This window comes from Giraffa tippelskirchi, chromosome 3, assembly GCF_054371585.1.
Source record: "Giraffa tippelskirchi isolate mGirTip1 chromosome 3, T2T-mGirTip1v1.2.pri, whole genome shotgun sequence".
In the NCBI taxonomy this organism is placed as follows: Eukaryota; Metazoa; Chordata; class Mammalia; order Artiodactyla; family Giraffidae; genus Giraffa; species Giraffa tippelskirchi.
The window spans coordinates 91014226-91039636 of NC_137277.1; the positions used below are offsets into that span (position 1 = coordinate 91014226).

At 39.6% G+C, this 25411-nt stretch overlaps 1 protein-coding gene across 3 annotated transcripts in view; it reads right to left on the reverse strand.

Moving 5' to 3' along the window:
• B3GALT1 (beta-1,3-galactosyltransferase 1) overlaps window positions 1-21391 on the reverse strand; it is a 609729-nt gene extending 588338 nt beyond the window's left edge. For all 3 annotated transcript variants that reach the window (XR_014080209.1, XR_014080210.1, XM_081582626.1), the window contains exon 1: window positions 21030-21391. The gene's annotated coding sequence lies outside the window, so the exon portion shown is untranslated. The remainder of the gene's footprint in view (window positions 1-21029) is intronic.
• Between the last annotated feature and the right edge of the window lie 4020 nt (window positions 21392-25411).

The following is a 25411-nucleotide window of genomic DNA, read 5'->3' on the forward strand; positions in this document are numbered from 1 at the left end:
GTTCCATGTCCAGGTCTAACTGTTGCTTCCTGACCTGCATACAGGTTTCTCAAGAGACAGGTCAGATGGTCTGGTATTCCCATCTCTTTCAGAATTTTCCACAGTTTATTGTGATCCACACAGTCAAAGGCTTTGGCATAGTCAATAAAGCAGAAATAGATGTTTTTCTGGAACTCTCTTGCTTTTTCGATGATCCAGCGGATATTGGCAATTTGATCTCTGGTTCCTCTGCCTTTTCTAAAACCAGCTTGAACATTTGGAAGTGCACGGTTCACGTATTGCTGAAGCCTGGCTTGGAGAATTTTGAGCATTACTTGACTAGCATGTGAGATGAGTGCAATTGTGCGGTAGTTTGAGCATTCTTTGGCATTGCCTTTCTTTGGGATTGGAACGATAACTGACCTTTTCCAGTCCTGTGGCCACTGCTGAGTTTTCCAGATTTGCTGGCATATCGAGTGCAGCACTTTCACAGCATCGTCTTTGAGGATTTGAAATAGCTCAACTGGAATTCCATCACCTCCACTAGCTTTGTTTGTAGTGATGCTTTCTAAGGCCCACTTGACTTCACATTCCAGGATGTCTGGCTCTAGGTGAGTGATCACACCATCGTGATTATCTGGGTTGTGAATAGATATATGTATATTTGAAATTTCACCTCCTTTATTGACTTTGTTCAGGAAGGAAAAGTTGAAAATTCATTCTACAACAAAAGCCAGTAAAAAAAAGTAGTTCATTTTTTGTTTGAGGTTTCGGAGTTAGATTCTTGACTCCATTAGAAAATCATTTTTGAGTCTTGGAAATGTTATTTAACTCAATATCTTGTTCTTAATTTCAACATCTATAAAATAAAGATATTAATAACAGCTACTTCCTAAGGTTTTGCTAAGTAATAACTGATAAAATTCCTATAAAAGGATAAGCAATCTTATATCCAATACATGGTAACACTCTAAAAATTATATACTATTACTATTTCTATTATTCTCAATGAAAAGCTTAATGAGATAGGAACTATTGTACCATTTACTAAAATTATATTTTAACTTCATTTTCAAATTTCAACATATCATCCCTACTCCTAATCATGGGATAGACATTTAAATGGATATGTTTTTACAGCTTGAGAAGTTACTGAAGGACTTTTTTTTTTATTGGAGTATAGTTGGTTAACAATGTTGTATTAGTCCCAGGTGCATAGCAAAGTGATTTGATTATACATGCATTTATTCTTTTTCAATGTAGGTTATTAAAAAATATTGAGCAGAGTTCCCTGTGCCATACGGTAGGTCCTTGTTGGATATCAATTTTAAATACAGTAGAGTGTATATCTGAAGGTCTTTTTAAGGAAGATACACACAATTTTTTAAACTATCAACCGTGGGGGTTGGGGGGTGGAGGGGACTTTGGAATAGGTAAGAGTAAAATATCTCAGTTTAACTAGGAAGATTAAAAAAAGGATGACCTTGGCAGTGGTATCCCTAACAGGTCTAGAGAACGAGGATTTTTAGTATTCCATAAGTGAAACAGCTGTGAAACGAAGAGAAGCAAAATGCAAAGGAGAAAAGGAAAGATACACCCATTTGAATACAGAGCTCAAAGAATAGTAAGGAGAATAAGAAAGCCTTCCTCAGTGATCAGTGCAAAGAAATAGAGGAAAACAACAGAATGGGAAAGACTAGAGATATCTTCAAGAAAATTAGAGATACCAAGGGAACATTTCATGCAAAGATAGGCTCAATAAAGGACAAAAATGGTATGCACCTAACAGAAGCAGAAGATATTAAGAAGGATGGCAAGAATACACAGAAGAACTATACAAGATATCTTCATGACCCAGATAATCACAATGGTATGATCACTCACCTAGAGCCAGACATCCTGGAATCTGAAGTCAAGTGGGCCTTAGGAAGCATCACTGTGAACAAAGCTAGTGGAGGTGACGGCATTCCAGTTGAGCTATTTCAAATCCTAAAAGATGATGCTGTGAAAGTGCTGCACTCAATATGTCAGCAAATTTGGAAAATTCAGCAGTGGCCACAGGACCAGAAAAGGTCAGTTTTTATTCCAATCCCAAAGAAAGGCAATGCCAAAGATTGCTCAAACTACCGCACAATTGCACTCATCTCACACGCTAGTAAAGTAATGCTCAAAATTCTCCAAGCCAGGCTTCAGCAATACGTGAACCGTGAACTTCCAAATGTTCAAGCTGGATTTAGAAGAGGCGGAGGAACCAGAGATCAAATGGCCAACATCCGCTGGATCATCAAAAAAGCAAGAGAGTTCCAGAAAAACATCTATTTCTGCTTTATTGACTATGCCAAAGCCTTTGACTGTGTGGATCACAATAAACTGTGGAAAACTCTGAAAGAGATGGGAATACCAGACCATCTGACCTGCCTCTTGAGAAATCTGTATGCAGGTCAGGAAGCAACAGTTAGAACTGGACATGGAACAACAGACTGGTTCCAAACAGGGAAAGGAGTATGTCAAGGCTGTATATTGTCACCCTGCTTATTTAACTTGTATGCAGAGTACATCATGAGAAACCCTGGGCTGGATGAAGCACAAGCTAGAATCAAGACTGCCCAGAGAAATATCAATAACCTCAGATATGCAAACGACACCACCTTTATGGCAGAAAGCGAAGAAGAGCTAAAGAGCCTCTTGATGAAAGTGAAAGAGGAGAGTGAAAAAGTTGGCTTAAAACTCAGCATTCAGAAAACTAAGATCATGGCATCTGGTCCCATCACTTCATGCCTAATAGATGGGGAAGCAGGAAAAGAGTGACAGACTTTATTTTTTTGGGCTCCAAAATCATTGCAGATGGTGACTGCAGCCATGAAACTAAGAGACACTTGCTCCTTGGGAGAAAAGTCATGACCAATCTAGGAATCATATTAAAAAGCAGAGACATCACTTTGCCAACAAAAGTCTGTCTAGTCAAAGCTATGGTTTTTCCAGTAGTCATATATGGATGTGAGAGTTGGAGTATAAAGAAAGCTGAGCGCTGAAGAATTGAGGCTTTTGAACTGTGGTGTTGGAAAAGACTCTTGAGAGTCCCTTGGACTGCAAGGAGATCCAAACAGTCCATCCTAAAGGAAATCGGTCCTGAATATTCATTGGAAGGACTGATGTTGAAGCTGTAACTCCAATACTCTGGCCACCGGATATGAAGAACTGACTCATTTGAAAAGACCCTGATGCTGGGAAAGACTGAAGGAGAAGGGGATGACAGAGGATGAGATGGTTGGAAGGCATCTTCGACTCAATGGACATGTGTTTGAGTAAACCCTGGGAGTTGGTGATGCACAGGGAGGCCTGGAGTGCTGCAGTCCATGGGGTTGCAAAGAGTTGGGACACAACTGAGCAACTGAACTGAATGAAACAGACAGATTCCTTAAAATCTGACCCAATCTCAGATGACAGTCCTGGGAGACCCCTGATGGGACTTGACCAAAGCAAATCCTTTCGGCAGCTACACCACTGTCCTCCACTGTGGCTTCAAAATGATCCTGTCTAGTAACTGGTGCATTGTCTGAGAAATTAACATCTTTACTATTAAGATATTCGAAATCAGTTCTCTTGACAGGAAAGATAAGTAGATGGAATTGTAAAATATAGTGCTTCCAACATGAGATGACACTGTTCTTATTGCCGTCTCTTTGAAATTAACCGTGAGCTGAACACTTTGAAGATAATGTGATAATCAACTGGGCAAAGATAACAAGATAGGCTATGATAAAACTCATTTCAATAAAGAGAGAGAATGCCACTGCATTCATTTCCCAAGGAGTTAGTGAGTTAAAATGCATACTTCACGCTGTTCTTTCATAATTTACTGCAAGTTAACAAATTAACTCACATGTACAAATGTACTCATATTTACTCATATGTAACAAATTAACTCATACCATAAAAAGGGTATTTTTCTCATTATACTTTAGTTATTTGCTTTTTCATAAAAATATACAACTATCATGGACAATCTTATCTAATGTCCATCTATTTCACAGGGTAAGTACATTGATAGCATGATACATGTGCTATGTTATTAGCTTTCCCTAAGTATATTTTAATGAAATATTTAAAATTTAATAAAAATTAGGAAACAGTCTGATTTGGCCTAGCGTGTCTGAGACAGATAAAGATCAACACAGTAAGAGCTTATTGAGCACAGGAGAGGATCATAGGAGGTTAAATCTAAAAAGAAGTAACAAGCAAATTCAGTACTGTTTAAAATATTTGAATTTGTTGCCCCCCAAAAAAATTATCTACCATGAGAATGAGTAAAAGAAAGTTGAGTAGGATGTCTTTTGATACACAGACGGGATTGAGCCAAGAACCTCTGAAGATGTAAGCACTACATTCACCTGTACAAAAAACAGAGGATGAAAAAGCTCATATCACTGAATAGTAGCAAAGAATCATCAAAAGCTGTAACTCATATTCAATACAAAATATTAAAAAGAAAAGGGGAAATCTAGTGTGTTTTCATTTTAAATGTAAAATGTGGTAAAACATTCTAGAAAAATCGAGATTAAAAAGTTAACTAAGGGATCACCACTTTTCCCCCCATTTTGTAATACATTTATAATTTTAATGTTCATAGGCATAGGCTTTTATCTAGCTATGGTTGAACCTGTATACAAGTCTGTACTATCCAGGAAATGTTATAGCATAAGCATTTTTATTATATTCCTCATATTTACTTTTAATGGCTACATATTATCCTCAAATACATGTGTCTAAGTGTGTTATTGGACATTTGAGTTGCTTCTGAGTTTTTTATTTCACAAAATATATCCATCAACATCTTCAAATATATGACCTTTTCCATATTTTATACTATTTTCTTAGGAGAGGTTCCCAGAAGTAATATTAGTTGGTAAGACAGTATGAATATTTTTATAGTTTTTACCCCAATATACTGCCAAGTTGCTTTTCAAAAGGGCTGTGCCAATCTTAATTGCAACAGTTTCTGAAAGCACCAGATTCACTGCATCCTTGCCAAGACGGGACATGATTATTTTTAATAGTATTATTTAGTAGATGAAGAACAAGTCCTTCTATTGCTCATATAATTGGCTTAGTCTAGTAGACCAAAGGATAGGAAAGGAGACTACCTGAAATTAAGGAATAACTTGACAAAGTCTGCCTATTCTAGTGACTATTATTGTGGTCAAGATGGTAAAGCAGATGCTGAAAGATCACCAACCAAGATAAGTCCACAGTAAACTGCATAAACACAAAGCATACTGGTAGATCGTGGCAAACCTGGGTGAGGGGTCTCTAGCAAAATTTCATGAATACTAGTTTTTGGTCCAGTTCAATTCAGCACTATTAATCATGGGACGAAAAACAAGGAAAGCAAGGTAATCAGATGTAAAATAAACAAAGACCCATACATTTTAATCTAGAGACTCCACTTCTATGTCTTAAAGATTCTTGCACACATGAAATAATGCTTACAAGATTTTGCATGACAGTATTGGTTGCATTGGCTAAAAGATCTGAAAACCACAATCATTCATTAGGAGGCAACTGTTTGATAATAAATTATGGTACTTTCAACAAATGTACTACCATGAAGTTTAAAAATGAATGAAGAAACGATCAACTTTGACAGTCCTTCCAACATTTCTGAGTTTAAAAAACAGGAAGCAAAACACATATACACACACACACAACAATGTTAGCATCTGTATAAAAATTGGAAGAAAAAAGAAAACGTTGGAAGGCTTAGTGTTTGTTTGTATCCACTAGGCAAGCTCTGAAAAGACACCAAGAAACTAGTAAGAGTAATTACCTCTTTGGGAAAGATGAATACTGGGTGTATGGAGAAGGGATATGAAATGGAGAATTTTTACCATGTGTTTTCTGCCATGTGTGTACTATCCACTCAAAAAGTACATACATTAACAAAGGAAAATGACAACGAAATGATCCTAGCCTATACCCTGGGAGGGTACTAGCTGCTAGACTGCCCACGAGCTACAAGGTGGCAGTGATCATTAGAGGAAACCAAAGATCAGCCAATTTTCTGTTTCTTCTGTTCTTTTCCACTAATTGTATTGTTTGTTCAAATATAATTCACAAGATCATCCCATACAAGGCTCTGCCAACACACCACAGTAAACTGCCAGGGGGAAAATGTATGACAATAGAAACACATTGCTCTTTTAGGAAAATTCCACCCATTATTATATCCAGACCCCTTTGTTCTTCTTTGGAAATTATAATTTCTGAGCTGTAGGTATGAAAAAGAGGAAAATAATATTCAAAATATTCAGCTATGCTTGCTTTCTGATTTATATAAGGAAGCATGGGTTTCTGCTTTATTACCATCAAATTGTATAGTATCTTTAATTTTATTTAATAAACAACCGAGCCAAATTATAGTTTATCTTAAGATATAATGTCTCAATTTAAGCATGAGCTTATGCGAATGAGCAAGGTAAACAATGAAATACACATATCAATATAAGTAATTATTTTTATTCTAACTTCCTATGCTAGTAAGAATTCTTCATTTGAACCATAAAATGAGAACACATTTTAAATTCTATTACATTAAGCTAAAGACTTAAAAAGCAAAGTCCATGATGGCTCCTGAAAAGTCACTCAGATAGGAATCTAGCCAAATTTCACTTGATATAGTAACTAACTTAATGTGGAAAAGGTAATGTTGTATTATACAAAGCTCCTTTCCTTACAAAATTAAGAATATCAGTCCAATATTTTGCTTCCAATACAGCTGTCGAGAAGCTCAAAGTCACAGTCATTTCTCCAGTCATTTTTTGTCTTTTTGTTTTAGTATTGATTTTCATATTATTGAAGTAGTGCTTGTTCCTGCCAAAACCATTTTCATAGGCTTAAACACAAAATTCCCATAATCCTAATACCCCTCAAAACAAACATTAATATTTTATTTAAGCCTTTTTGTACATGTGAATGCAAGCTTCTCCTTCATATTAAATTTTGTATTCTTTTCCACTATGATCTCATCAGCATTTTCCAATGTTATTACCAAGCTTTCAAAATCATAATTTAATAATATATGCCATAATTTCATTACTCTGATGTTATTGGCCAAGTCGACTATATTTTACTACCAAACTACTACAAATGGCATTTTAATGAAACTGTGTGTTATTTCTAATTATATAAATTAACTGCTAGAAGTGGTATTACTGAAACAAAGGCGATACCTTTAAGGCTTCTGATACACACACTATGAATACCTGTTGTTTTTCCACAACGAGCTCCTCAGTTAAGAGTCCCTTGATTTTCTTTTGAGTGTGGTCTTGACAGCAGGGCAACCAAGGTGTCCGGTGATCTGCTGACGAAAGCCTAGGTATGAAACTTGAGCTAGGTCAATCGTGTTTCTCATTCCAGGAATTTGGGCTTTGAGCAAATTGACACATGGACAGAAAAGGACTGATGCTGATTCATCCCAGTCATGGTTCCTGCCAAAGGTTTCAGCAGTTTCTTCCATTATCTCTGTAGCTACTGTATTTCCTCTCCTTTTCTTCTACAAAATACCTTCTTTTCATTGTGGATCTTATTCCTTAAGTTAGTCATAATTAATGTCTGTAGCATGCAACAAAAGATTTCTGTAAACATCAATGAAAAGCCTTACCAAAAATTTACGGGAATCTGCATTTTGTCCCATCAAATTTGTAAATGAATCAACCTTCACTTACAGCCTTTGCTACTCTGATAAGCTAAAAAACGTGTCTAATTTTTTGCCTTTACCTTTTATCATTAAGTTAAAATTTTGGATGCTTACTGGTCTTATATATGTCCAGCTTTTATAGATTATCAATTTATTTCTTAGTTCATTTCTCTATTGGTATACTTGGAAAACTTTTAGTAGTCAATGACAATGTCTATTGTCCCTGATTATGTTGAAAGTACTAGGGATAAAATGATGATAATCACTTTCTCTCTTTAAGAGGTTTACAATCTAGTGAGTAAGATGGATATAAGCTGTGAATCACAATATTTTGAGGTAAGTCCTCTAACAGAAACACTGAAAGGTTATTATTAGAGTAATATTAAACTGTTATTCATAATGTGCTAAAAATATTCTCTTGATTTATTTATGGCACTTTTAAGTCTGTTAAAATTTGAGGTCAAATCTGTATATTTTCCCCATTATACTGTGTTTACGAAGTCTCTATTTTCTTCTAACTTGATTTAGAGTTTCTTCATCTGACATTTATTTCGAAATGCAATGTGAGATACAGAGTGTACCTTTTTTGCAAATAATTACTCAATTTTCCCAGAACCATATATTGATCATTTTTTGTTTTCCCACAGATTTGTGATTATTGCATATTATGCTTTATTTTCCATATTTTAGAGTTTGTATATTGAGGTTCTTTTCATTTCTTCTTCAGGTCTGTCTGCTTGTTAATATACTGTGTTAATTACAGCCATTTTTAATATCATTACTTGACAGTGCAAATTTGTCTCAATGTTGTGGGTTGTATTTTAATTAAAACATTCTTTTGCAATTAAAACTTATTTGCTGGGACTTCCCTGGTGGTTCAATGGCTAGGACTCTATGTTTCCAATGCAGGCGCCTGGGTTTGATTCCTGGTCCAAGAACTAGATTCCACATGCCACATGTAGAAGTTCTCATGCCACAACTAAAGGCCCCCAACTACTGCAACTAAGACTTGTCACAGCCAAATAAATTTTTTTAATATTCAAAAAAACTTATTTGCTATTCTGTGTGAATTTTCGAATCTCTAAATTTCACAACAATCTCTTTGTATTTTAATTTGGATTGTCTACAAATGTGTGTGTGTATATACACACACATACACATTCAATATTTCTATTTTAGAAAACCCCCTACCTTTTCTCATTTCTTGTCAATATCCATTAGTAAAGGTTTGCGTCTTAATTTCCTCTGAGTCTTGACTTACTATAACAAAAAGTCAGTAGAAAATTTCAGGCAGCTCTGAAATAACTCCTTACGACATTTAGAATATAAAATATCTATCTGTCAAGACAGACAAAGGGACAGAGAGACAGAGAGAAGAAACCAATAAAGATGGAGGAAAAAAAAATGACTACTTCAGCCGCCTTCAGGACATTTCAGGATTGGCCTACTTTTTTATTTTAATCAGCATGGTTAGAAACTAAAAACCATCGTTTTCTTCAAATAAAGAATTAGGCCAAAATTACCACTTAAAATGACTTTATCAGCGTAATTCATTATTTTTTAGTCTTGCTTATAAAATATAGCACTTCTCCTGTCTGTAATCAGATGGCTGTGTTCACTCAGAGAAATCAATATGTATTACTCACATTCAACTCAAAAATCGCAATTGAAGTAATCAGCAATACTATTGTCATTTAATAGAGATAGGAATAAAAGAAGTGATAGACTGTGGTAGGAACTCAGCAGCAATGGAGGGAGTTTATATTAGTTCATGTGCCGTATTCATGCAGTCACAGTGCAAATGTGCATGTTTAGTGCAATTTTTCCTGTCTACTAGCACTTAAATATAATGGTCATCTGAGTTAAATTCACCCATTCAGCGAACTAAGATGGACTGGAATCGGTGAATTTAACTCAGATGACCATTATATCTACTACTGTGGGCAGGAATCCCTTAGAAGAAATGGAGTAGCCATCGTGGTCAACAAAAGAGTCTGAAATACAGTACTTGGATGGAATCTCAAAAACAACAGAATGATCTCTGTTTGTTTCCAAGGCAAACCATTCAATATCATGGTAATTCAAGTCTATGCTCCAACCAGTAACGCTGAAGAAGCTGAACTTGAACGATTCCATGAAGACCTACAAGACCTTCTAGAACTAACACCCAAAAAAGATGTCCTTTTCATTATAGGGGACTGGAATGCACAAGTAGGAAGTCAGGAAACACCTGGAATAACAGGCAAATTTGGCCATGGAGTACAGAATGAAGCAGGGCAAAGGCTAATAGAATTTTGCCAAGAGAACGCACTGGTCATAGCAAACACCCTCTTCCAAAAAACACAAGAGAAGACTCTAGATATGGACATCACCAGATGGTCAATATCGAAATCAGATTGATTATATTCTTTGAAGCCAAAGATAGAGAAGCTCTACATAGTCAGCAAAAACAAGACGGGGAGCGGACTGTGGCTCAGATCATGAACTCCTTATTGCCAAATTCAGACTTAAACTGAAGAAAGTGGGGAAACCACTAGTCCATTCAGGTATGACCTAGATCAAATCCCTTATGAGTATACAGTGGAAGTGAGAAATAGATTTAAGGGAGTAGATCTGACAGAGAGAGTGTCTGATGAACTATGGACAGAGGTTCGTGACATTGTAAAGGAGACAGGGATCAACACCATCCGCATGGAAAAGAAATGCAAAAAAGCAAAATGGCTGAGTCTGAGGAGGCCTTACAAATAGCTGTGAAAAGAAGAGAAGCGAAAAGCAAAGGAGAAAAGGAAAGATATTCCCATCTGAAGATATTCCCATCTGAATGCAGAGTTCCAAAGAATAGTAAGGAGAGATAAGAATGCCTTCCTCAGTGATCACTGCAAAGAAATAGAGGAAAACAACAGAATGGGAAAGACTAGAGATCACTTCAAGAAAATTAGAGATACCAAGGGAACATTTCATGCAAAGACGGGCTCAATAAAGGACAGAAATGGTATGCACCTACAGAAGCAGAAGATATTAAGAAGGATGGCAAGAATACACAGAAGAACTATACAAGAGATCTTCACGACTCAGATAATCACGATGGTATGATCACTCACCTAGAGCCAGACATTCTGGAATGTGAAGTGAAGTGGGCCTTAGGAAGCATCACTACAAACAAAGCTAGTGCAGGTGATGGAATTTCAGTTGAGGTATTTCAAATCCTAAAAGATGATGCTGTGAAAGTGCTGCACTCAATATGTCAGCAAATTGGAAAATTCAGCAGTGGCCACAGGACCAGAAAAGGTCAGTTTTCATTCCAATCCCAAAGAAAGACAATGCCAAACAATGCTCAAACTACCGCACAATTGCACTCATCTCACATGCTAGTAGAGAAGGCAACGGCACCCCACTCCAGTACTCTTGCCTGGAAAATCCCATGGACGGAGGAGCCTAGTGGGCTACAGTCCATGGGGTCGCTAAGAGTCGGACACGACTGAGCGACTTCACTTTCATTTTTCACTTTCATGCATTGGAGAAGGAAATGGCAACCCACTCCAGTGTTCTTGCCTGGAGAATCCCAGGGACGGGGGAGCCTGGTGGGCTGCCGTCTATGGGGTCGCACAGAGTCGGACACGACTGAAGCGACTTAGCACTTAGCACATGCTAGTAAAGTAATCTCAAAATTCTCCAAGCCAGGCTTCAACTCTACATGAACCGTGAACTTCCAGATGTTCAAGGTGGATTTAGAAGAGGCGGAAGAACCAGAGATCAAATGGCCAACATCCGCTGGATCATCGAAAATGCAAGAGAGTTCCAGAAAAACATCTATTTCTGCTTTATTGACTATGCCAAAGCCTTTGACTGTGTGGATCACAATAAACTGTGGAAAACTCTGAAAGAGATGGGAATACCAGACCATCTGACCTGCCTCTTGAGAAACCTGTATGCAGGTCAGGAAGCAACAGTTAGAACTGGAGATGGAACAACAGACTGGTTCCAAATAGCAAAAGGAGTATGTCAAGGCTGTATATTGTCACCTTGCTTGTTTAACTTATATGCAGAGTACATCATGAGAAATGCTGGTCTGGGAGAAGCACAAGCTGGAATCAAGATTGCCGGGAGAAATATCAACAACCTCAGATATGCAGATGACACCATCCTTATGGCAGAAAGTGAAGAGGAACTAAAAAGCCTCGTGATGAAAGTGAAAGAGGAGAGTGAAAAAGTTGGCTTAAAGCTCAACATTCAGAAAACTAAGATCATGGCATTTGGTCCCATCATTTCATGGGAAATAGATGGGGAAACAGTGCAAACAGTGTCAGACTTTATTTTTGGGGGCTCCAAAATCACTGCAGATGGTGACTGCAGCCATGAAATTAAAAGATGCTTACTCCTTGGAAGGAAAGTTATGGCCAACCTCAGTTCAGTTCATTTCAGTCGCTCAGTCATGTCCGACTCTTTGCGACCCCATGAATTGCAGCACGCCAGGCCTCTCTGTCCATCACCAACTCCCGGAGTCTACTCAAACCCATGTCCATCGAGTTGGTGATGCCATCCAACCATCTCATCCTCTGTCGTCCCCTTCTCCTCCCGCTCCCAATCCTACCCAGCATTAGGGTCTTTTCCAATGAGTCAACCCTTCGCATGAGGTGCCCAAAGTATTGGAGTTTCAGCTTCAACATCAGACCTTCCAATGAACACCCAGGATTGATCTCTTTTAGGATGGATTGATGGGATCTCCTTGCAGTCCAAGGGACTCTCAAGAGTCTTCTCCAACACCACAGTTCAAAAGCATCAATTCTGTGCCGCTCAGCTTTCTTCACCATCCAACTCTCACATCCATACATGACTACTGGAAAAACCATAGCCTTGACTAGACGGACTTTTGTTGGCAAAGTAATGTCTCTGCTTTTAAATATGCTATCTAGGTTGGCCATAACCTTCCTTCCAAGGAGTAAGCGTTTTTTAATTTCATGGCTGCAATCACCATCAGCAGTGATTCTGGAGCCCAAAAGCATAAAGTCTGACACTGTTTCCACTGTTTCTCCATCTATTTCCCATGAAGTGATGGGACCAGATGCCATGATCTTAGTTTTCTGAATGTTGAGCTTTAAGCCAACTTTTTCACTCTCCTCTTTCACCTTCATCAAGAGGCTCTTTAGTTCTTCTTCACTTTCTGCCATAAGGGTGGTGTCATCCACATATCTGAGGTTATTGATATTTCTCCCGGCAATCTTGATTCCAGCTTGTGTTTCTTCCAGCCCAGCGTTTCTCATGATGTACTCTGCATATAAGTTAAACAAGCATTAGTTTGTCAACAAAAGTCTGTCTAGTCAAGGCTATGGTTTTTCCAGTAGTCATGTATGGATGTGGGAGTTGGACGGTGAAGAAAGCTGAGTGCTGAAGAATTGATGCTTTTGAACCGTGGTGTTGGAAACTCTTGAGAGTCCCTTGGACTGCAAGAAGATCCAACCAGTCCATCCTAAAGGAGATCAGTCCTGGGTGTTCATTAGAAGGTCTGATGCTGAAGCTGAAACTCCAATACTTTGGCCATCTCATGGGAAGAGTTGACTCATTGGAAAAGACCCTAATGCTGGGAAGGATTGGGGGCAGGAGGAGAAGGGGATGACAAAGGATGAGATGGCTGGATGGCATCACCAACTCTATGGACATGGGTTTGGGTAGCCTCCGGGAGTTGGTGATGGACAGGGAGGCCTGGCGTGCTGCGATTCATGGGGTCGCAAAGAGTCAGACACAACTGAGCGACTGAACTCAACTGAAGTAGCACTTAAATTTATAGCCAATCGTATCCAATTCAACTATACCTCTGGCAATTTTCTTTGATTGAGTACTAGAGCCCTAGTGAAGTCACCCACAAATTGTGTTGTTCAGTGAGGAACTGATTCAGCTCTGATGTCATCTATATATGTCATGAAAACATTTCTTAGTCAAAGAAGAAACAAAATGTTAACTGCAGAAACTCAGAACCAAGTGCAGTATTTCAGTAAAAAGCCATCTAATCAGTTGCAAATCTGCATCTTAGAAATTTGCAACACAGTGTCTCTTCAAACCACCACCCTGGTTGTTTTCTGATAAAATCTAACAACAGGGTTTTTTGTTTTGTTTTTTTTCCCCCTTTTCCTTGAGTAATAAGAGAGGGACTATCCTTTAAAATCCTCTCCTTAGCCACACATGTTCCCTCCCTCTGTTGTGTTCTGTTTTGGTTTATGCTAATTTAGAGCAGTAGCTTTTAAGGTTTTCTTAACCATTTTCCCTTAATCTGGAACATTCATGAATGGAAAAAACTTGCAAACCATGGTTATCTCCTGAAGTCCCTGAATTCACCTATTGATCACTTTAAAATCTATAGATCTCTGGAAGTAAGTAATCCTGTTTCAGAAATACTGGTAAATATTTTAAAGGAATCTGTAGACAAAATGACTGTATTAAATACAAATATTTTACATGCAGACACACCTCTAGCCCTATAAATCTTAGATGACATCTCTAAATGCCTCCCCATTTTTCATTTCCTTGATCCAACATAATATTAATGTGATATATTATTTTAGATGTTATTAGAAAATATTCAGATGTACAAATTGGTAGATGTAGTCATTTCTGCTTACATTACTGTCAGGTAGGAAGTTAGGTATGAGCAAGCATGGGTGGCTTAAGGAAAAGGTTGCAAGCTGATCTCTAAACCCCATATCAGACACACCCAGGAGAGCTCACAGATATGCTACAAAATAACCACAGTGGCTTTTCCAACTCCTGCACAGGCACCCTAGGCACACAGTGGATACAAACTAACCACAGGGGCTTCCTCAAGGAATCCTAGATAGCTAGGAGCCAATCAAGGGTTCATAAATATTCTATACATATATGCATTTGATTGTAACAGACTGAACTATGGGAAGACAAATACAACAGTTCTGTAACTTGCAACTGTCAAATGGCCTTGGACATATACCTATTTGCATTCCCTTTCTTGATTGGTGGTGGGTACAAGCCCTATTTTGCACAGGGCACAACCAGGAGGAGGAGTGTGAGCTGTGCTAAGTCCCTTCAGCTGTGTCAGACTCTGTGCAACCCAATGAACTGCAGCCCCCCAGGCTCTTCTGTCCAAGGGATTCTCCAGGCAAGAATACTGGAGTGGGTTGCCATGCCCTCCCCCAGGGGATCTTCCTGACCCAGGGATCAAACCCATATCTCTTATGTCTCCTGCACTGGCAGGCAGGTTCTTTAACACTATCACCGGGAAGCAGACAGAAGTATAAAAAGCGGGAAGTCAAAAGGGAATGTTAGGTCAACTCCCTTCCGGCTGGTCTACTCCCATGTCTTGGGAGTGTCTAATAAAAGGTCTGTCTGCTTCACCTGTAACTTGTCTGTTGTTTAGTCCACTGTTCTAAGTTTTTATTGTTATAAGAACTGAGAGAGAAAAAAAACCAATCTGATGTTACCACATTATAAATGCAAGGCTGTATAAAGGGCAGCTGACATGGAGTCAACTTGTACACTTAGTAGTTGACAAACAATGTTTCTAAACCTGGCTCTACTTTCAGTTGACCTTGGGTAATTATTAACTCCCTAAAGTTCTTTCTTATACATAGGGGACATTAGACTAATGACCTGGGTTTTTCCGGGGTCTAAATACCCGACTTCTGGTGAGTTTTCATCTGTTTCATAATCAGCCAGAGCTGACTTTGTGTGCTAGGTACAATAACTATTGGTTGCTTTACTTGCATGTTTAACCACTGTTTTCCTAAAGTTTTGTATTTGGGCAGAAAGGAGAAAAGCCAGGGCAATAAAAGGTAAAGGCTTAAGTGGGTGGTACATGAATTTTTGAAGCTGAGCATATACTGAAACAGCAGTATCACAAGATGTTTCCTCATCTCCTAAAAATGAATTGCAGAGCAGTAATGTCAAAGATTTTCCTTGAATGATGGAAATCAATTCAGAAATGACCATTATTAATATTGTGTGCCCTGCAGTAATAATATAGTCATAATAAAACTTGTGAATAAGATGGTATTAATTCATTATGTAATGTGGCTTCTTGAGACTACAATTTCAGTTTTCCTCTAATATAAAAATACTGTTCACAAACTAACTTTTGAAAGTCAAGCTAGGGCCCATTCTTTACATGAAGGTAAACACACACACATTTATTTTGAGATGTAAGCTAAAGACTCTAAAGAAAATAATGAAACAAAAAGCACAGAAAGTGAAACTGGAATGATAATTGCACACTTTCATGCGCAAGAGTAGAGAAAATACTGCAAGGTTTTATCTGTAATTGAACTGACTGGATAACAAAATCAATTTTGAATTAAAGACAGACTAATTTTGAAATTTTTGAAGTGTTTGTCATTTATTATTAGATGATCAGATTGTGAGGTTTGGGGGGGTTTTTTTGGAGGGGATGCATAAACTTTAGGAAAACTTGGACCTCAAACTCGAGGGGTTTTGACTGACTTTCACATAGGTACATGAATACATCACTTTCAATGTGGAAGAAGTAGAACATTTCTCATTAAAATTATGTATCTGGGTGCTTATTTCTACTTCTAATTCACTCAGTTCAGTTCAGTTCAGTCGCTCAGTCGTGTCCGACTCTCTGCGACCTCATGAACTGCAGCACGCCAGGCCTCTCTGTCCATCACCAACTCCCGGAGTCTACCCAAACCCATGTTCATCGAGTCGGTGATGCCATCCAACCATCTCATCCTCTGTCGTCCCCTTCTCCTCCCGCTCCCAATCCTACCCAGCATTAGGGTCTTTTCCAATGAGTCAACCCTTCGCATGAGGTGCCCAAAGTATTGGAGCTTCAGCTTCAACATCAGACCTTCCAATGAACACTCAGGATTGATCTCTTTTAGGATGGATTGATTGGATCTCCTTGCAGTCCAAGGGACTCTCAAGAGTCTTCTCCAACACCACAGTTCAAAAGCATCAGTTCTGCGGCGCTCAGCTTTCTTCACCGTCCAACTCTCACATCCATACATGACCACTGGAAAAACCATAGCCTTGACTAGACGGACTTTTGTTGGCAAAGTAATGTCTCTGCTTTTAAACATGCTATCTAGGTTGGCCATAACCTTCCTTCCAAGGAGTAAGCATCTTTTAATTTCATGGCTGCAGTCACCATCAGCAGTGATTCTGGAGCCCAAAAAAGTAACGTCTGACACTGTTTCCACTGTTTCCCCATCTATTTCCCATGGAGTGATGGGACCAGATGCCATGATCATAGTTTTCTGAACGTTGAGCTTTAAGCCAACTTTTTCACTCTCCTCCTTCACCTTCATCAAGAGGCTCTTTAGTTCTTCTTCACTTTCTGCCCTAAGGGTGGTGTCATCCGCATATCTAATTCACTCATCTCCTTTAAATGAGGTTATGTAGATTGACCATAGATAGTCATAAACATCCTTTAAAATGTTGTTGGTTTGAATGCAATATGTTAAAAGATAGTATTTCCCACTTCAGTTCCTCTGAAAAAATATTATTTGATTTTAAAGAATTTTTAAAGGCAGATATCCTGTCATATTTTGCTTAATCATCTTTAAATAGTTAACCATCTTTAAAGGTTTTTAAATCATCTTAAACTGTCTTTAAATTGTTAATTATCTTTAAATCATCTTTAACTGTCATCATATGCAGTGTTTTCAGTTACACAGCTTCAGAAGTAACATAGATCAGACATTCACCATGATCACTTTTCAGTTCTTAGATTAATGTGAGTATTTTTGTGTGGGTGTGTGGGTAGATGTGTATTGACTGGAGACAAAATGAGATGGAAAGAGACTGAGCCATGGATAGTGGGTAGGCTGGTAGGTGATAAAACATTTATATACATATATAAATAAGTTACAAAATATATTGAAAATAAGTTACCTACTTATATTTTTTCTTTATGATCTATTTTACCCCAAGAAAATATAAGCTTTATGAGGACAAGAGTCTTTGATTTACTCTCTAATATAGTCAAAGCCATCTAGAACAATGTTTTGCACACAGCTGGAACACAGTTCAATTTGTTACAATTTACTTGAATAAACCAGTATCATTACTAATTAGTAAGATATTACCTAAAAGGATGAGAATTATGCCTTATGAAGTATATTCATCACTTAGGATGGGTTGGAGACTTTGTTTCAAATTCAGGAGTGATTACAGTTTTCCTGAGAGCATTTTCAGTATGTGTGCGTGCGTGCGTGCGTGCGTGCGTGTGTGTGTGTGTGTGTGTGTGTGTGTGTGTGGGAGAGGGAGGGAGAGGGAGGGGAGGGAGGGAGAGGGAGGGGAGGGAGGGAGAGGGAGGGAGAGGGAGGGAGAGGGAGAGACAGACAGACAGACTAGGAGAGAATGCAAATGAATTTCAGATTTACTCAACTGCTGGAGGTTTTTAATTCCCTGAAACATGTTAGTTTTCAAAAAACAAAATGGTTTCACCATGAATTAAATTAATATAAATTACTATTAATTAAAATAAACTTCACTGTCTTACTTAACAACTTATTAACAGAAACTAATCATGACTACTTGACAAATTAATTATGTTTCAAGAAGATTTTGGTGTTTATTGTATTGCTATTCACAGTAAATGTGATCTTTTACAAAAGTTATGCAGTATTGAAATTAAAATCCAGTATAGGTCAGAAAGTGAATTTGGTGGCCCGGAGTCTTGACAACTTGACATTTACTTGAGTTACTAAATTCCATCTAGAAAATATGGCAATCTGAGCTCACGGGCTGCCCTGCAGCAAAACAAGTCAAAACTAAAGTGAATTTGCAGAATAGGTAGAACTTGAATTGCTTGTATAAACTAAAGTTGCTAACTTTATCTATTACCTCCCCTAAACCTGAGTGCCCCCCTTCCCACACACTCCCTGTGTAGTTACCCTCAGTGACACACAAACATTGCTGCTTTATCCTAATATTTCTGCTCACTGACACATTTCTCTGCACTTTGTTACATTTTTGTCTGGTGGTTTTGAAAATGTATTTAATTACCTGCAAAATACTCCCAAATAAAAGTCTGTTCCCTCCAAAAAAAAAACACAAAACCCCTTAAAATGAATACAAAAGCTCTGTTTCTGCTTAGAATGTTGTGACTTGCCCCAATATATATATAATGCAGTGGATTTATAAGACGTTACTTGTTTGCAAAGTGAAAAACCACATTCTTCACCAAGTATTTGAAAATTTCCTTAAAAGTTCCACTTTGATAACTGGATGCTTTTAGTAAGTGGTTTTAAGCTTATTTTAAAACTATTGATTAGTAATGCAACAACGTGTTTATTGTGTTAATCATCTTAATAAAGTCCTAAAAGTGACAACCAAATATTGTAATATTATAGTACTCACCTGACAACAGGTAAATTTTGTATTGACATGTAACAATCACAAGCTATACTCTCTTTAATGATACCTAAAAACTAGCCTTTCAAACCAGATGTGATGACTACTAAGGGGAAAATACTTGCTACCAATTTCGTACTAAGCCGAATGCAATTATAAGTATTCGAGTAAAATAGAACGAAAAATTCCACTTACAGTTCATGCATTGTGATAAAAAAATGTGCAACCATTCTCAGACATAAAATTAACATCATTCCTAGTTCACCAGTAAATCATTCATCTGCTTCATAATTATTTTAAATTACTAACTTGGGGGGGGGAGTAATCTTTAAAATTAAAAAAAAAACTTGTAAAAAATGCTGACATTTTGGACAGCTCCTTCTGATTTTTCTGCAGCATTTCTATGAGGTGTTTTTACTTTTTTTTTTTTTTTTAGCTTTGCCAAATCAGAAATGAGCCCCGCCAAAGTCGTTTCCGCCGCTGGGATTTGGGTTTTATTTTTGTTGTGTTTTGCTGCGTTGTGTTTAGGGGCAAAATATTCCTCCAGTGAAAGGGATTAAGGATCTACAGAACTGGGGAAGTGCTGTTCTCATCTTAATTTTTAAACGGTTTCCAAAGGTTCTAGCTGGTAAGAAGGGAGCTGCCCTCTCCACTCCCATTCCCCGCTACAATTCATTCGCTTCTGTAAAGGACCACAGCCTCTCCATCTGTGCCAGGCAGGGACAGTTTGTCAGTGCCGAGGTATTTCAAGAACTTTCCAAGCAAAGACTCCTAGGAGACAAAAGACCACATACAAAGCAATCGCCAAAAATAACTTCGTGCGTCCTGAAGAGGGATGGAGAAACCCCTGCACTGAGCCCCGGAGATTTGGACTTAGCCCGGTAGCACCATACATTTGCAGCAGCGAAAAAAACAGTCTTCTGCGGAAAGGTTTACATCGCGGGTGGAACTCTCAGTGGCCTTACAAAATAAGCTAATCTAATATGTAAAATAAAAAAACAGTGTAGGTACTGGAGGAAGCTGGGTACGTAAACCTGGTTACACCTGGGAGGTTAACCTGCTTTAGGTCTAGTTACCCAGACCCCAGTGGGCTGGAACTTTCTCCGAGGGCGGAGCCACCCGACAGTTCGCAGCGGCCACGCGCGCGCCCAGCCGTGTCCGGATCCCTAAGATATCTACCAAGGTAGCTTGATGAGGTAGGGGCTCCACCTGAACCGGCACTCGAGCCCCGCCCCGTTCCAATGACACGCGTGCCCCACGCTGGCGCGGGCCAGGAGCACCCTCAATCAGCCCCTCAAAGCTGTACTCTCTCCCTCCCCCAAATTTGCATCCCCGAAAAGTGTAGCGAGCTTCCTACGTGGGGCGTCCGACAAAAAAAAGTCGCCACTCTCCAAGCCTAGCTCCATTCCCCAACCCTCGTTCCTCTCCCCCCTCTCCATCATCCTTTTTTCCAGCGAAGCGGACCAACCTTTACTTTCCTCTCTCATCTCCTCCCCTCCAAAGTCCCCGGCGCAAAGTGGGACTTTGGGGAGCCTCGGTGAATGTGCCTGTCCCCTGGCGCACTGACAGGTCCCTCTTTTCATCAAGGCAATAAACTCAATTTGCCAGGCTCTCGAATGAGCCACTGAGGACTTTCCCCGTGCGTTCTCGTGCGCTCTCCCTCCAGCTCAGCCAAGTGCATTCAATTCACTCTATCCCAGCCTGGAGCCCTGAAGGACGTAGGTTCACGCGAGAGGGGACCCACCGCGCTCCCCGCAAAGTGCCCTAAACCGCGCGCTCACACACGCAAATGCACACACAATGCCATCCCCGCGCTATCAAAGTCAGCCGGCGCAGAGGGGAAAACGCACGAGCAGGAGTGGCACCCGGCAGCCTAGCCGCGCGTCCGGACTCACTGCCTGGGTCCCAAACACCTTTGTCTGAATGCCCCCGGAACAATGAGCCTCGAAACCCCCAAAGATAACACCAGTGGTCCCGGGGGCGGCGCGCGCACCGCCGGGCCAGACCTTACCCGTGGGGCGCGTGGTCTCCCGTCGCTTGGCTGGCCCGCGGGCCACAGGGACGCTGCAGCCGGGGTCCCGTAGATGCTGCTGCTCCGCTGCCGCTGCCCCATCCCCAACGGCAGCATCACTTCGCCGCCGCCGCCTCCTCGTGCTCCGTTCTCTCGGCCTCCCCTTCCCGGTGTCCGCCTGCAAGACCGGCAGCGCCTGCGGCGCTGCGGGGTGGGCAGCAGCGGAGGCGGTGGCGCCCGCGCGAGCTCGCCCAGCTGCACCGGCTAGAGGAGCCGCGGCGGCAGCCGGAGCACCCGAGCCCGGCTGCGCTTCCCCGGCGAAGGCTCTGGCCTCGGCGACTGACAACGCTCGGTAGCCAATCGCTGCCTCGCCCCGCACGGCGGGGGGAGACCAATCAGAGCGGAAGGCCCAAGGTTTTCCTCCGCCTTTGCTCAGCAGGCTCGTTTCCGGGAGAGGCGGCGAGGCTGCTCGCGTTTGGGATGGGGGAGGCGGGGGAGGAGCGCGCGACGGGACTCCTGACTCGCGAGTCTTAGGTGCGGCCGGACGACCTGGCCCACTGAGGTGGGCCTGGCGCGTTTTTTGACGGTCCGGAGCCCGTGGCTTGGCAGAAAAGGGCGTGCTGGGGTGACTTAGTCCCCAGAGCGTCGGCATGGAGGATCTGCGTCTTGGCATCCCTGTGCCCCGGCCGTGGGACCCGAGTGGGACACGAACGGCAGTGCCAGAGAGCGCATCCCTGGAGGTGGTCGCCGCCTGGGAGGAAACATGCAAACAGTCACCAGACAGCGCCCCCGTCCTTCTCCCTTTGGTAGCTTTGGCATCTGAAAAGAGTGGTACTTCTGAGCCTCCGAACTGCTCCTTGTCATTGTAATCAGTCCTGAAGATTGCCCGAGCTATGGAAGAGGCATGTGTAGAAATGTTCTCAAAGTTGTAGGTGGAGGGATCTCCAGACCTTCCTTCCAAATGAACTTCCCCACCTTCACCCAACAAAACCCCTCAAGTAGCAAGGAGAAAGCTACTTTAAACAGGCAACAGTTTGTACCCCCCTTGTTTTAACCTTTGGGGAATCACTTCTGAATGATTAAATGGGTGCTTTTTTGTTCGTGTGTCAGTGCGTGCGCGCGCGCGCGCGTGACACAAACACGAGAGAAATGTTATTTAACAAGGAAAGAAAAAGAGAAAATGGCAAACTTTCCCCACATGACCACCTCCCCAAATTAATGACGATCTTTCCTTATGCAGCATTATAAGTCCCTTCAGTGCAAATACGACTGAAAGGCCCAGAGTTCTAATAAGTCTATAATCAATTGCAGTAAATTATTGTTGCTGTAAGACAAACTTAAGTTCTACAGGAAGACGTTAATATGTGGGTCATTCTTCGAGTAACCTTCTCTGTCTTACAGAGTTGTTGCGAAAGTCAAAAATCACGTGTATAAATTAGCAACATAGTTGTCTGATTAGTTGGGATTCAGAATGCTGCTGCTGCTAGTTCTAATTACATTTAAGTGATCTTTGTCTTCTTGCAACAATCACCTTTCTTCATTTGCCTTCCAAGATAATTCCATGTAATCCGTGATACCTCAAACAAACCCTGCTGAAAATTTGTGAGCACTCTAGGGAAAATTTGATTGCAGAATAGACTTGTGTTGCCTTCTTCTAGTACTATAGACAATGTATGCGTACATATCAGCACCATTCTTGCAAATTTTCTTGTACTCTTTTTCACCCCTCATGAGGCATTTTGACCAATCTAGTTCGGGAAATAGACCATCTCTGATTAGGAAAACAACAATGCAAACAAAACATTTATTTTTAAGCCTGAAAACATGTATGCACCACATCACTTTGAATTTTTAATATAGAGAAGGTTTTTTTTGGTTGTTTGTTTAGCATTTTAAATTATTTTTTGTAACTGTAACTTAAAATTAACACCCTCATTAACTACATGAAGTCATCAGTAGAGGAATGGAGTTTAAGTCTGGGAGAGAAAGGGAAAAAGGTGCTTTATTCAAACTGGGGGGAAAGGGGAGTTATTTGCAATAACTAGAAATATTAAAAAGTATATCTTAAAATTGGAAAATTTAAATGCAATAGCAGTTTAGAAATATCTGTGATAAAAGATAAAATGGCCTTCAATCAAAAAACTAATCCTGACTAAGGAAAGCATGTGAAATATGAAAATGTTACCAAACTTTAGAATGCTAAAAATTTTTAGAGAGGTGCACACAAATGTCTACATAATTTTTCTAACTACCCCTCTGTGCCCTGCCTAATGTAGTCTTTTCTAGTATTGTGTAATCTTTTCTATGATATCTGGTATTTTGTAACAGTTAATCCTGAAAATATATGGGTCTTAATGTATAATATTTGGTAGTGATTAAGATGATCAAACAACTTCTTACAGAAGCAAAAATGTTAAAGAAAATTAACAACATGCATACAGATATAACACTAATATCGCCTACCACTAGTACTATGCATAAGCGGCTTTGAGCAAAAGAAACCTGTATACCATTAACAGCTTACTAAGAATGAAAACCATTAAATATTTAAAATCGATGAAGATTGAAAAATGGAAAAAAAGATAGCTGAAAAGATTGCATGCTGATGCTAGTTTTATGCATGGCTGTGAATTTCATCATCTATATTGGGCAGAAAGTCCAGTGTTATTTAAATATGAGTATTTAATGAGCTAATTCCTCTTTGTATGCGTGTGTGTTTTTAAGTATGTCTGTTTTTCTCCCCATGCGATGAGAGAACTCACTTGTTAGAGGAGGAAGAAATTTGCTTGTGTGCATGTGTGCTAAGTCACTTCAGTCATGTCTGACTCTGAGATGCTATGGACTACAGCCTGCCAGGCTCCTCTATCCAAGGGATTCTCCAGAAAAGAATACTGGAGTGGGTTGCCACGCCCTCCTCCAGGGGATCTTCCTGATCCAGGGATTGAACTTGTATCTCTTGCACTGGCAGGCGGGCTCTTTATTGCTATTGCCATCTGGGAAGCCCAAACTTGAATATATATATATATATATATAAAATAATTTTATATTAATTGATGCAAAAAATCTATATTTATCAAGAATAGAAACTGAATACTTCATTGGAATCAATTCTGAATAAAAACTACATCCAGCAGACACAAAACTGAATAAAAAGGAAAAAAATCAGTCTAATTCCAGCTCTGCTTATGACCGAGTGAAAAATCACAGGTCAGTCACTTACATTTACCCAGCATTTCTTATCTGTAAAATAGAGATTAAAAACAAAGTAAACCTATAGCTGACTTTCTCAGATGTGAGGATTAACTTATAATTGGAACTATAAGCCACAATGGGGTTTTGCAGAAAAGATCTTCCAGAAAGGTAGCATATTGGAATCTAATGATAATATTACCCTATTTCGAATGTGACTTAATATAATTCTCACAACAGCCCTGTTCATTGTGGATATGTACTGATAATACCTGTTTCTACCGATGAATGTAAGTTCAAAGAGGCGCTTTTTTTTTTTTTTACCAATTTTATGGTAAATTGACTGTCAGATACATTTTATTTATTGTCATCCAGAGACTGTTTTTTCTCTTGGTTCCTTCACTATGGCATTTCCAATATGGTTGAAATATGCACTTTTAAAGGCTGGTTCCTTCATTTAAATGAGAGTCAACCCATTTCATTTAGTATTGGTTGTCAGTTGCACCTGGAATAAAGGGATTTCACCCAGTAATGTAATTAATTAGATAACTTCAAATACATAAGTCTTCTCTTTTCATATTTAGAACTCTGAAACATCTATAACAATGGATGCCATGCTCATATTAAAAGATTACTACGTAAGTTTCTTGTGTTAAAAGATTAAAGAAAAATCAAGACAAGAAAACAAAACCACCAGAAAGGAATTGTATTCTATTCAGGTCATCATAACTTGTATTTTTTTTTTACAAACTTTATGCCAGCACCCCCACAAACACACATGGATACAATAAAGTCACTCATCAAAATTTAATAGGGAACAGGTCTCCAAACCAAGCAAATATTACAACACCTAGCTTTATACTATTCTTCCTCATCATACTTTTCTCCTGAGACTTGGGAGTTGTCAGGAGAAAGGGAATCACTGAAACTAAGAGAATGTAAAAGATATCCAAGGACAAAGTACAGAGAGAGCAACAAACATAGGAAATCACTTACAATTAAGAGAACATAAAGATGGCAGGGTCTCTTTGCAAGGGAGGCAATTTAATCTGAAATCTCAGAAGAAATTGAAAAGTAATTTGGCACTGTGGAATCCAAGGAAAGATAAAGTTGTTAAAGGACTGGAAGGTGAAATATGCTAACTCTTGACTCTAAATGTTGACGACAGATATTATAGTAGGCTGATTTGAATG